The sequence below is a fragment of the Notolabrus celidotus genome, chromosome 11 (assembly GCF_009762535.1).
Source record: "Notolabrus celidotus isolate fNotCel1 chromosome 11, fNotCel1.pri, whole genome shotgun sequence".
Classification (NCBI taxonomy): Eukaryota; Metazoa; Chordata; class Actinopteri; order Labriformes; family Labridae; genus Notolabrus; species Notolabrus celidotus.
This window is the reverse complement of record NC_048282.1, coordinates 13,246,080-13,260,342: the sequence shown is the minus strand read 5'-3', so window position 1 is coordinate 13,260,342 and position 14,263 is coordinate 13,246,080. Positions and strand designations below refer to the sequence as shown.

General features: G+C 40.8%; 1 protein-coding gene across 1 annotated transcript in view; it reads right to left on the bottom strand.

The window, feature by feature from the left end:
* gnb1a (guanine nucleotide binding protein (G protein), beta polypeptide 1a) overlaps window positions 1-13,881 on the bottom strand; it is a 40,972-nt gene extending 27,091 nt beyond the window's left edge. Inside the window, exon 1 of the mRNA XM_034696215.1 lies at window positions 13,474-13,881. The gene's annotated coding sequence lies outside the window, so the exon portion shown is untranslated. The remainder of the gene's footprint in view (window positions 1-13,473) is intronic.
* Window positions 13,882-14,263: the final 382 nt, after the last annotated feature.

Below are 14,263 nucleotides of genomic sequence, written 5' to 3'. Positions count from 1 at the left end.
TGGATTCAAGAAATTAAATTAAATTTCAGTACTATTTTAAAATCGCATTACTGATATCACAGAAAGAAAAAGATATTACACTATCACAGTATTGCATCCTCTTTAAAACTAGTGGGATAAAAGCTAGTTAGCTAATTAAAAGTGAGGGAAACAAAGAGGGGTTCATCAGTTTCACTATTAACCCTGCTTTACACGCCATTGTTAATTTATCAGAAAGGCTACGCTACACTATTGTCACTCATATTCATAACGTTTTATCCCTCTTTCCGAACCCCAACTCGGTCCAAGCAGATGGCTGTCTAACATGAGTCTGGTTCTGCTTGAGGTTTCTGCCTGTTACAGGAAGTTTTTCCTTTCCTGTAACTAGCTAAATACTGCATGGTTCAATGCTCATTGTGGATTAAGATGAGATAAGATCAAGCCCTGTCTGTAAAAGGGGACTGGATCGTATCCTGTCTTGATTTTGGGTCTTTGTTAATAATATAACATGTCTTCTTACCAACTATCACAACACTCAAGGTGATCTGCCCCAAAAAATGCTCCCCTATCTCTGTGATCTATTTTCTATTTTCCCAACTGTCTAGGTCACTAGTTCCACCCCACCTAGTATATGATTGGTTGGCCAGAGCAGCACCTCGCCACACAACACAAGCTGAGAGGTTCCAGCTGCAGTGCCCGGAGCAGCTAATCATACACAGAGCAAACACTATGAGTGACCTGGAAAAGATGCTTGGTGCAGCGGTTTCTCTCCGTGCACTCACACGCTGGTCATTGCGCTGTCTCCTGTCTTCAGAAAGCTGAATGGACTAATGCAGCGTGCAAGCTAACTGTGGCTAATACTAGAGTGCCAGCAGTAATCATGATTGCCTCACTGTCTCTCTGCATCGAGCACATTCACTAACCTGAGACAAATGACTGACGGGGGTGACATGGAACACCTTTGTTGATACATCAGGACACTTCAGCTTAATAAAAACCTGAGTTTCCAGGCTTTAGAGAAATAATTCAGAGCATTCAGGGCGTTGACCCAAATAGTCACACTCCTGCTCCCCCGATGGTTCACAATAAAGATCATAGATAGAATATGTTGTTCTGCACGGGAGAGATGAGGTGCATCCCTCGGGCATGGGTTGTGACTTTACTGCATCCTTTCAGATTAATGCGACAGAGATGCATGATACAAAGTCGTTGTACTTTGCAGACAAGGCTATTTAGGGGTATTTATTTAATTATGGCAGTTAATTGTGAATGTTTATAAATGTCGATCACTCTTTTGTAGCAGCTGATAAAGCTGAAGCTAATTCTGACTGAGCAATACAAATGTGATTTATCTTTTTACATATTGCTGGATAGCCTGTGAATTCCTCCAATTGACATGGCATTTATTTAGGCATAATATCCGAATTTCACTCCCGTAGCTTCATTGGTGATTAACTTCACTTTGTTTTTGGTACTGACCCAAACTAGCCCTCCTATATTTTCACTGGCCCAAAATTAGAAATTGATGATGTACTTATGCGTTGTGCATCCAGTGGCCTTACAGTTGATCATTAATCCACCTCCTTCCACCAGTATGGGAGCCACCGTTTTTACTGTTTTTCTCTCACATAAGTTTAAGGTTGGCTATGTTGCCTCTCATCCTTTCCTCTAGAAACATTGTGTCCTGTTGCAAACTGGCCTGACATCATTAATTCCCTTCTGTTTTCCCTGTGCCATTATGTATCTATATCGATTTATGTGAAAATTATTGTTCCACACAATTTTAGTGATAACATTTTTTGCAACATTGCTGTGCACAAGCGTTGACGTTGAAAAGCCTCAGTAGTAGGGTTGCAAAAATCCGGGAATTTATAAAGTTGGTAACTTTCCACAGGAATAAACCAGGATTTCACTAAATTGAAGGTTGGCTCTCGATAGGGAACTTAAATATAGTTGGGGAAAATATACCTTAGCATAATCCTGACTAAAACAACCAGATTTAATGCAAGTACAGTTGAATATCTATGCTATTCCTATATCACATGCGCATAGCACACTGCTTACTGCAGGGCTATTGAGACCACACCCCCTACATGCACTGTGCATTCCTATATTTATGCTTGGATATGATACCTTTCCATTAAATTACCCTCAATTACCAGTTCATTCCCATACATTTCTGTAAATTCCCATAATTCCCATGGAAAGTTTCCAATTTGGAATATTTCCAAAATTCCCCAGCGTCATTTTCCATGGAAATTTACCGGAAACTTTCCGGAAATTTACCAGACGTTTTCCACCCCTTTGCTACTCAGAAGTGGTGTTTTGGGGGGGTTTTTTACATTAAATTTTTTTGACTATGTATATTGTGGTGATCCTTAATTTGCTGTGTGTGCTCCTAAAACTCTGCTGGTACACCAGTGTTAACCAGTAAGAGTTTATTTGCAGACCTGCTACGATAATCCTTTATAAGCCCAGTACAGGAAAACTTGCATTGTTACAGCTGTAAAAATAATAAATACAGCAAAAATTAAGAAAAACATCAATAAAAAAACTATGATGTCAAAAATAAAATTAATTTTTGTATTTTCATTAATTGATCTTTGAAAATGTTCATGATCAACTACAGGGACATTTTCGTTGTTACAGCAGTAAAAAACCTAAATACAGCAAACATCAATAAAAACAACAATGTCAAAATGAATCATTTGAGTATTTACATCATTTAATTTTTGAAAATGTTAATGATCCATTATCAGTTATTCGCTCTTAAAAATTTAATGATGAATTATGACAAAAACATTACTAAATGCATTTTTTCCCGAATCATTGCTTTATTTTCCACAGCAATGTAATGCATATAACTGACCGTGTTCAAAGCTACACAACAAACAGACCCATTCAAAGTTTAACATGCTGAAAATCAAAGCAGCAGGCTGAAGAATCTAAGCATACATATAGTCATAAAGAGAGACGCGCAATATACTTAAGGTGGATTTGCTGCAAAGAGAAACCTGAACAGAAAAAGACGCTCAAACGCACTGGGTCAAGTTTTCTGCAGACATGTTCTCATTGAGAAAAATAAGCCTGTCCACACTATCGGATGTCAGTTTATAGGTCACAATCAGTCCGGGGGCAGAAAGCACACGCTCATACGGCACTGATATTACTGCTATGCAGAGATACTGGTGTGCCAGCTTTGCCAGTCAGGGAAATCTCTCTGCATTGACGTTACTCCAGTCTGTCTGCTTTGTTTCCTAAGGTGGGGTTATAATGTCGGGTAAAAAAATGTATCAACCATCAGGTCCATGCTGTTATTGGAGGGAGCCATTGAGTATTCCAAGCACGCAATGTTTTGATTGAGTACTTGATTACTAAAATAGTCAATCACTGCAGCCCGAGTATCAATAACAATTCATGATCCCCACTCTTCAATCACATGCATTTATATATCATACTTGACATACTACTGTAGTAACTGCCAGGATAATGCTAATAGACACATTTAGGGGGGTACTCTTGCATCACTTTCCATGATTAACTTAACTGTAGTGCTGCTAGTGGCTTAAAGTGTTTTGAAGCTGTGCAATAAGATCATGTTTGGTGGTAGCAGTTACTGAATATGAAGCATTTTATATTTAAATCTTCATACTTGTGCAAAACAATGTAGAAGTATATGTTGAGTGGTTGAGTTTTGTGTGTTGTTTTTTCCTGTTTGTGGCCAAGGGATCAGGGTCCTTCTGAGTGCATCTAAGTGGTGAAGTGATGCATGATAGATGTAGCTGAAACACAATGAGGTCACAAAGAAGGCTGAATCAAGAAGGCTGATGATCCTGCAAGAAAAGCAGAAGGGGGTTGGCTCCAGGACATTTGTTAAAAGCCCCATCCAATATTCTTTATTTTATTATTCTCTCTCTCTCACGCGCACGCACGCACATCCTGGATTCCTTCTGTTGAGTAGAAGGGGAGTCTTGCTCTTCCTGTTTGTATTCTTGAATGAATAATTTTTCAAATATATTAACAATGGTGACAAATCCCAGAATTCAAGCACAAAAACTAGGAATGCTCCAAAGCAACTATAATATTTCCTATTAGTGTACACAGGAATTTAAATTCCAACTAATCTACTAGTAAAGGTAACAAACATTCAGAAAACTGTCAAAAATTATCACAATTTCTTAACAGAGCTAAACACAAGGTCACAGAGTCTTCGGGTAAACAATGTCAGACAGATCTACCAAGTGCAGTGACCTTTAGCAGAGCTAGCACCACCAGCCCTCGGTCCTCCTTACAAGTTTACATCCATAAAGCTGTGCTGGTAACACATTGCTGCGAATGGTTAAATGCAAGTCTAACCAGACAGAGCTGAAATTCAATCTTATCTGTGTCACGCTCGGGAATGCCATCTGTTATCTGTGCTTGAATACACTATTATAACATTATGGTGCTCGGCCACTTAGGCATCTTTGCAGGACAGACCATTGGCCTATTTATGACACATGCATTAACAAAATACCTGACCCACATTTGCTTTGTATGCTTGCCATTTAAACTTAAATCAGTGAAAGCTAGGGGCTAGCATTTTAGATTATCTATTGGAGTTTTATGTGTTACACAAAGACCTTTCCACATCAGCAGACTTGGAGCCAAGGGCACCGAGTACATTGTGAAACCCCTGCATTTCCTTACCAACAGTCACACTAAGCAGAAGCCCTGGTACTGACAATTACAAAATATGTAGTAACAGTGATGTTGCTAGGCTCGCCTGACGAATTCAACTAAAAAAGGGTGAGGTAAACTCACTATAAAAGAGAATGTAATTTGTAATTTAAAATCCTTCTTACCTACAAAGCTCTTAATGGTCAGGCACCTTGGTATCTTAAAGCTCTGTGGAATCATCTACCAGTCAGGGTCCGGGAGGCAGACACCCTCTCTACTCTAAGAGCAGGCTTCAAACTTTCCTTTTTGATAAAGTTTATAGTTAGAACTGGCTCAGGCTTGGACCAGCTCTTAGCTATGCTGCTATAGGCTTAGACTGCCGGTGGAACTGGCAAGCTGACACGCTGGGATCCCCTCTCTTCCCCTGCCCCCCATCACTTACTTTAACTCTCCCTGTCCCATTAAAGTTACTAACCATAGACCTTTCTGGAGTCCCTTAGCTCCCTTGTCTCGTAGGTACCTCTGGATTTCTGCCGAAGACGGCCTGCTGCTGTGGACACTCTAGACTTCAGCTGCTATGGACGTGCCGGACTCCAGCGGCAACAGGTATTATTACTACTACTAACCATCTCATCACTATCATCTCTCTCTCGCTATCCCTCTTTACAACCCAAACTCAGTTGAGGCAGATATCTGTCTAACATGAGTCTGGTTCTGCTCAAGGTTTCTGCCTGATAAAAGGACGTTTTTCCTTGTCATTGTAACTTGCTAAACACTGAGTCCTGTCTGTAAGAGGGGACTGGATTTTATCCTGTCTTGATGTTGGGTCTTTGTTGATAATAGAACATTGAGTACGGTCTAGACCTGCTATGTTTGTAAAAGCGTCTTGAGATAACGTTTGTTGTGATTTGGCGCTATACAAATAAAGATTGATTAATTGATCACTATCAATGAGTCCAAGGGATGTGTCTCATAATTAGGGGTGCAACAGATCAAAAAACTCACGGTTCGGATCGTACCACGGATTGAGTCACGGATCAGATCATTTTTCTGATCAGCAAAAAAAAATAAAAAAATAAAGAAGACAAGACAAATACAACTTTGTCCTCCATTTATTTTGTAAATTAATTTGCCCATTAAATAAAAACAACATTCAACTCAAAATGTACTGCTTGTGCAAAGCACCCTATCTGTGGGCCCAGTCCTGCCTCATTCACTGCATTTCATGGCATGGCAAGTGAAGGAGCAGAGGAACTTCAAAAGTTTCACTCCATTCTTCTTTCAATCACTGATTTTCACTGTCCACTTTTCTTTGAGCAGCAAACATGGAACACACCGTTTTCGTGCATTCTAGGGTCCTACAGCTGGCAAAGTGCCAATATGCGAACTGCTCCAAAAACGAAAGTGAAAGTTAAAAATTGTACTCGCAGCAGTGGACTCTAAGTGACCCAGTAACAGCCTGTCTGCGCATCGTTGACATGGAGACAAGTCCCGGTAAACATGCGGTGACCCGACCAAAACACTGAGTGAAGGAATAACAGTTCGGAGGCCACAAATAAGCGGCCGGATGCGGCCCGCATATTGACGGACTCTGGTCTAGTGGGTGCGCGACGGAATTTCATAACGTGGCTCAAGCACATTCAGCATTCACTGTATTTCACAGGGAAACCAAAATGCTCCCATACATGTGACTTACAAGATGCAGGAGAGTTTTCAAGTTCCTCTGCTCCTTCACTTGCCATGACTACCGCTGCGCTTGACGAGTGAGTGTGGATTGAACATGCGGTCATCACGTGAACATGCGCAGCTTTTTTTTTTTTTTCATCAACCGATCCGCGTACCACGTCCGTGCCGAACCGTGGAGAGGCATCCTTACGGATCACGGATCAACGATGATCCGTTGCACCACTACTCATAATACAACAAAATCCAATTTTACAGTAATGTCGAATAAAAGTAATGCCCCTGTGTGTCACATCTACGTTTGCACAACGTGTACTGGACAGACGGATGGAGCAGCTGCATCACTGTGAAGCACTTGCACTCTGACTCCCTCTCCTCAACACACATTTGAGCAGGTGCGCAGTAAATAGGGGAAGCGCTTTCTGACAACATAACACTGTACACAATGTAGCTTGCATAAGGTTTGTTAAACGTTAGTTAAGTTGGGTCAAAACAACAGAAACTTGTTTCAGGTCTAATCAAGGGTTTGTGCCTAGCAGTGGGTGTTGTCTTTGCAGCTACTCAAGCTGAAGAACTCTAGATATTGAGACAATGACGGTGTGAGCTCATGCTTGCATATTTAGAGCAACACACTAACTTTCATATCTATTTACAAAGTCTGCAAAGGCTGCAGAGCTCTCCCTGTCACTCAATGCGGGTAAACTTTCTTTAAACTTCAACCTGAGTTTGTGGGAGACTGTAATGCTGATCAGTACGGTGCTTGCATGCTGTGAATTCACTCGAGTCTATTCGGCTGACCGTTAATCCTCCTCTCGTCAGTATGATAGTCACCTTCCGACTGTCTCTCTGGGACAGAAGTTGAAGTTCGGCTAAGTTTCCTCTCATTCTTTAAAAACCAACAGAAAAGTTTTTCTTCAGCTTTTGCTGAGCAAACTTGACAACCTGTTAGCACCCAGTTCACTTCCCATTGTTTTCTGTGTGCTGCTATGCAGGGGCATGTCCAGACTTTCACAATTGGGTGGCACAACTAGGGCACTGATATAGGTAGGGGTAGGGTATGTGTGCATACCATAGACTGTATAAAATATGGACGTAGTATCCATGACGTTACCCATCTTTTTCTGAAGTGCTGTTTTGAGGCCAATCGTTGGCAGCAGCCATATTGCTGCTGTCGAGAGATTGTGACATAAAGATGCGGGTTTTGAACCTCCTAGCCAACAGCTACAGTGTTCCCACCTGTCAATCAAGTCAGCTGTGCCTCTCATTGGAAGACTCGTAATCTCAATATCTTAGAAATTGCCACATTAGAAAAAAATTCACCTCCCCCTACAGTGTGTACCGATATTTTTAGACCGGAGGTTGCCGCTTGGTGCATACACACAGATTATTGGCATTAACCCTCTATGCCTTCACTATCTACTTCAAAATTTGCGGCAAATTATGTGCTTCGGGCCTTTGTTTTAAAGAACACTACACAGCACATTGTTTTGTGCACTAGCATGGAATGTGGGAGACTGTAATGCAAATCAGTGTATTGCTCACACGCCGTGGATTCACTCGCTTATAACAGCCGACCGTTAATCCTCCTTGGTAAGGGTGGGATAAAACATCAATATGGCAATATATCGTCGTCCTGACCTGTGTCAGAGTGCAGTAAATAAATACATTAATCCTGCACTTTGCCTTTTAATAAGCAGTTTTTATTCTTTGGTTAATTAGATACCGTGATATATCATTACATCATTCTTTTGCAATATATCGATAATCACAGTATTGTGATATTACCTGCTCCTTTGGCCTGTATTCATATTTTTTTCAGTATTAATGAACAACTTTGTGATTTCCTTTTAAGTTACTGAATTTCTACTACAAAGTAATAGTATACATTTTCTGTGGAAAGCCCTATGCCTGGTCATCTCTATCAGATGCCAGTACCACCACAACTGGCTACTTTCAATGTAAAGGAGTAGTGGCTTTACTCCGAGCTCACACCTGATGCCTGGGCACAAACCCAATCTCCAAGGCCAAGCCTTGTCACCCTTTTCAGCCGCCTCTATATACAATCTTGTTCTTTGGGTCACTACTCAAAGCTCAGGACCATAAGTGATGGTAAGACTGTAGATAGACTGGTAAACCAAAAGCTTTGTACATGGTCTCGTACAAAGCCTGCAGGGATTAAAACCACAGATTTAAAATGTGGATAAAGCTTCAGAGTTCTGGACCTTGGTGGCATCAAAGGGGATCGCAGCTGTCTTTATGAAGACAGGGAAACAAAGCGCTGACCAAATCAATCTGAATCCGGATCAAACTGAGCCATAAGCCGATTATGATATTTCAAAGTGCATCTGAGCCTGTAAATAAACACATACGGCTATCATGGTTAACGCTGTCTATTTAAAAACAACAGGTTGATTTCAACTTCACTATCCTCACGGGTCACCGTTGAAAACATTACGCATGTATACATACAGGGGCTGACTGCCAGCTGGTGGCTGTAGCCTATCTGAAAGCTGTTGGCTAACTTTGTTAAAACAACAGAAGAAGAAGATAGTATTGGCCAGGTTCTGATGAAAGAGGTGTGGTTCTTAAATTAAAACAGTTGAGCAGCTGATCTCTTTCATCGAGCGAGAATGGGTAAACATTCTGCTTTCAAAATTACAGCTATTAGTTTCCTGAGTTGCCAAACACTAAAGGAGTGTTGTTAAAAGAAGAGGTGATACAACAGACTGGTTACCATGACCCTGTCCCAACTTTTTTGAAATGTATTGTTGGCATTTAATTCAAAATAGGTATATAATTTTCCAAACGATTCCATTGTTCCATATTTAATCAAATATGGTGTTTCAATGTTTTGCAAATCCTAACATTCTGTCTCCATCTACATTTCACAGTGTTCCAACATTTTTAGAAACAGGGTTCTATGAACATGGCGTGAATTGTAGAGAGCAGTCAGGGGTTGGGATTCAATATTAAAGAGCTACGGTGAAGTGTGGTAGAATTCCAATGTAAGTTTCGGCCTAGTCAAATATATGATTGGTTGGATGGAACGACAACACTCGCACCCTGACGAACAGTAAAGGCTGAGATGCTACAGTTGAAGCACCTGAAGCAGCTAAACAAACTTTGAATGAACACTGAGTGGCCTGAAGAAGATGCTGGGTGCAGAGATTCCTCTCCGTCCACCTCACTGTGTCTCTGCTACGAGCACATTCACTAACCTAAGTCAAATGACTGACAGAGGTGACACAGAGTAATGCCTTTAACTATAACCTCAAAAGTTTCGCTGTACTAGGTGGCAATATGTCTTCACTGACCATTGTGTCTGTATATATATATATAAAAGAATACAGGAAATGTAAGAGTTGGACACTTGAAATTGTCTTGGGGATAACAATGAACATAAAATTGAAATTAAAAAACAAGCCTTAACACTATAAATATGACTAGCTATTGACTGGATTCTAATTTTTGCTGCTGGGCCTCATACACTAAAGCTGTGATTTCATCAAGAAGGTTTTACCCGGTTCAGTTCAGTATGGTGCGAAATAACTAGCATTTTCACTAGGAATGTCCCGATCAGCTTTTTTGGCCCCCAATCCCGATCCGATTTTTTAATATAGAATTTTTGCCAATAAGAGAGTTGAGCTGCACAGTGTTTTTTTCCTTTAACAAAAAAAAGTAATTAAAAAAAAACTCAAGCATGTCTTATGTTTTTAAAACGCAATCAGTTTTACAAGCTCTGCTGTATGAGACCCACAAAACTGGTGTGCATGCATTACAGCACGCATATCCACACTGTCTTTCTTTTTTGGCACCCCTCTGTTGGGGTACATATTTGACCCTAAAGTCTGTGGATTAAGGAAGAGGAGGGGGAAGAAGACATCAAACTGGATTATATCTAACCTGATGTTATTTGATCAGTGAACTTGTGTACCTTCATAAAAATGGACTCGGTTCTATGTACGTCTTTATTCATGGCAGGGAATTCTTTGGGGTGTCATACAGGATTAGGGGGTTGGTCTTATCAGGAAACAATCTTGTTAAAGTGGATGTTTAATACAGACACCAGCTGAGCAGTGAGAGGGGCACAGATGCTGAGGGAGAGGGAGAATGAGTGAGACAAAAGATTTAATTTAATCTGATATTATGAAATAATTAACATAGACTACCTGCAGCCAACATAGTTCATTTAAAAAATACAACAAAATTGTTAGAAAAAAGCCCAAACTGGACCACTTGGTAGAAACGCATCACAGTATCTTACATAGATTTTGCTTAAATTTGTTCTTCAAGCCTGGACCACACATACATTAATTTCAATTCACCCTGTCTGTCCTAGGGGTTCCCCTCACATATCAGGACATCTGATCATAAATATTGAACATGTTTCATATTTTTGGTTTCAAATCAGTGCAGCCAAGATCTTCTATATAAAATACTTTTAATAAACCTCGCACCACAGTCAAATCTGGACAAACAATCTTCCTAACTATCAAAAAAAATCTGGATTTTACAGACTTTTGTCAAAAGAGGGGAGATGGGTTATCATGCAGTGTGTACCCTGCTTAGGAAAGTTCCTGAGAGAGGTCTACACAGAGTAGACAGAGCAGAGCTGTCAGGCTGAGGCATGGTGTTACCATCCTGTGACTGAAATTTTAAACAAAACATCTAAAAATACATCACTAATGGGAGTTTGGTGGTGATTAATAATAATTGGTGGTTAAATGTTGATAAAAACAAAAGATGAAAATCAAATACTGTTTCAAATTAGCAGAGTTTTAACCCTACCAAAATATTTAAGTCCAAGGACACAAAAAAACGCATTAACCAATTCACACAAAGTATGGTAAAATCATATCACTAGCATATGATCTATATTGAGATAATGTCTAATTTCCCTGATGTATCAAGTGAGTCTATAAGTTACTATAAATACATGTTGATTTATATTTTAAAATCACACAATCATTTATCAAATTGAGCATATCCCCATTTGTTTCTGTTCACAGTGAAGCTACACAGCATCTCCTCCCCTTTCTGTGATCCTGTATCCATGGTGCATATCCTGGCTCCATTTGATCAGGAAAGCCTTCAGCATTAAAACATTTTCATAACAAAGTCTATTCTGTATATTTTACAATGACGGAAATTAAAGACATCCAGCATGCCAAGCCCTAACCCTTCTGATGCTCGGCAGCTGTCTCTGTCAGTCCGAGAAAAAGCTTAGATGAAAAAGGCTTTGAACGCCATCTTGTTCATTGCAGCTGCTTGGGCCTTGAATACAGGAACCCATTCATTCGAGGAGGCGAAGGGAGGGGGCACACTAGCAAAATGAATTCACTTTTGTCAACCATTAAAAAAACCAGCTCATTTAAGTAACAACAACTTTTGGGACAAACTACGACAAATGGGTATTTCGTGAATTTTTACAAAGATCTTAAAGCTGCTGGTCAATAAATCCTTCATGGATCTTGCCTCGGAGCTGGAGGAGCTCGGCTAGGGGTCTTGCGGACTGGGTCGTTTCTTAACCACCGATCGAAAAATGATCCATCAAACGGAAAATTCCGATTTACGCATCTTTATATTTGAAGTTGGTGTGTAAATGGTTTCATGCGCCGTCGTGTGTAGTTGCCAGTTTACATTGCTACAGCTTAAAGTAATTTGCAGAAGCGAGGCCATGCTTACTGAGGGAGCTAACAACAGCTCTGCTACAAACCCTGATCGGGATAAACAGATTCTCAAAATCCAGTTAGACAATCTCGTTATCGCGTCATTAAAAGAAGACGGTCTACTGAGTGCTAACTAAGTGACTACCTGTGTGTTCACGGACTGAAGCTGGTCTCTCTCATTATTACCACACGGTGAAAAGAAGACACTGTCAGATCCTCAGTTACCTTTCCTTTCTTATACCCTGTGATCTACAACTGTACTGCCACATGGCAATGGATGCACATTTACATAGATTCTGTTTTACGCACAGTTTGTTGGTGATAATCGCGCGTAAAATAAGCTATTTCCTTTGCAGCACTTTGAGTTTCCGAGTGGAGGCTCTCCCTTAGACTAAAAACGAGACTAACATAGCATAGCAACAATCGATTGCGTTGCTTTCGATTCACTAGATTAAAACGATCAAGCTTCAGGAGCCCTTTATTAAAGCAGACAGGACTCAGTTACGCGTGTCAACAGTTCACACATTTGGATTTATGCAAATATAATGCTAATACAGCAGCTACACGGACCAGATTTTCATAAAGCGGTGCCCAAAAACAACAGCGTTCATGTTTCCTTGGCAGACTGGCAGGCAGTCCTCTGCCACGTTAAAGATGCTGACAGCTAGATCAGCCATGTAACATATCATATAGCCTCCAGAAAATCCAGATTAAAGTTAACTTCATTGCACCGGGTATTGAAGAGTAGGATGGCGGTGATCATATTGGTTAAGGAGCCATTTTTAGACTCCGTTCGTTGTCAACTGTATGATGCTACGGATACCCCCCCCACTTGAGTGGAGAAATAACCAAACCCACTCTCGTATTTTAAGTTATGGAAGAGGTTGCAATGATTTTAATCACCCGATGTAATGATAGTCTCCATCAAACTAAAGTAGCTAATAACCATAAGCTCACTTATAAAAGCGTTAGCTCGCTTTTGGCAGAAGTATCAGTATTATGTATTAATTGAACCCCAGGTTTAAATAAAATCCGGATAAATTAGCTGAATTGTGCGTCAGATGACCCAGTTTAACCCACCCTGCCTGCTTTAGGAGACAGATTAGAGCACCCGGACATTTAAGGGGGTTGCTGGCGAACCATCTGTGCTATCCCCAGCTAACCCTCCTGTTAACACTGGAGGAGAAAATGGATTAAATGCTTCTTATATAAAATTCATGGGTATATAAATACCAGAACACAAGTCTTCGTGTAAACTGAGACCTAGGTTAACACAGGGCGTGAAGTTTCTCTTACAATGACCCCCACCCACTCTATTGACAGAATTTACTTGCTAGCAGAAGGCTAACCATAGCAGGCTAGAATACACACAGTCCAGTTTAACCCTCTTCGCTCGGTTTTCTTGCTTGACAGTGAAACTAACTGCACAGACACTTCATGCATCACCTAAAGCGACATTTGAAGTAATAACACACAAACTTACCCGTTTTCGGTCGATTGTATCCAATGTAATATCACATTGACTGGAAACAGCAGAACCTTGTCTTCCCTTCCTCCACCAGGCGCTCAGATTTAGCTCGTAAAGCTACCGAGGGGAGGCACTCCCCAAACCCAGTTTTTAACCCGCCGAGGGGGAGACACACCAGAGCAGAGATGAGGCGCTGTTCACTCAGATAGATGTGTCAGAGTTTGAATGTGCCTCCACTTCAACACAATTCTCCAAATCAAAGCAAAAATCCCTTCTTGTCGTTCCCACCGTCGTTGTCCCTCTGTTTTCTTCCTTCAAGCCAGGACCTCAGTCGCTTCTTCTTCCCCCGGCCGTCAAACAGCAGAGATGGGCGCGGTAACCCTGCACTCAGGTCTAGGAAACCCCACGCTACGGCAGCGTCGCAACGCACAGAGAAGGGTCGACGACCACTCTCACAGTCAGGAAACATTGCCATTTCTGGTACCAGCTACACTCCAGGATAACAATAAGAAATAAAGCCCACTTGTAGTTAAACTGGAGAGGAAGGCGTACAACCAAATAAGATTAAAGAACGAACATTTATTCACTTTCTTTCAAAAGATTTGATGTCATTGTCTCAGAAACTGGAGCCTGGTTGAATATCTCTCAAGATTTTTAGGAACAGCTCCACTATTATTAGTATTACCAAGACGATTTTTGTTAAGAAAAATGTCAAAGGCTATTGTTGGCTACATGCAAATGTCTGTACAGTAATTGCAAATTGTAACACGGTCTCATTTGCAAACCAGGACAGACCTAGATATTA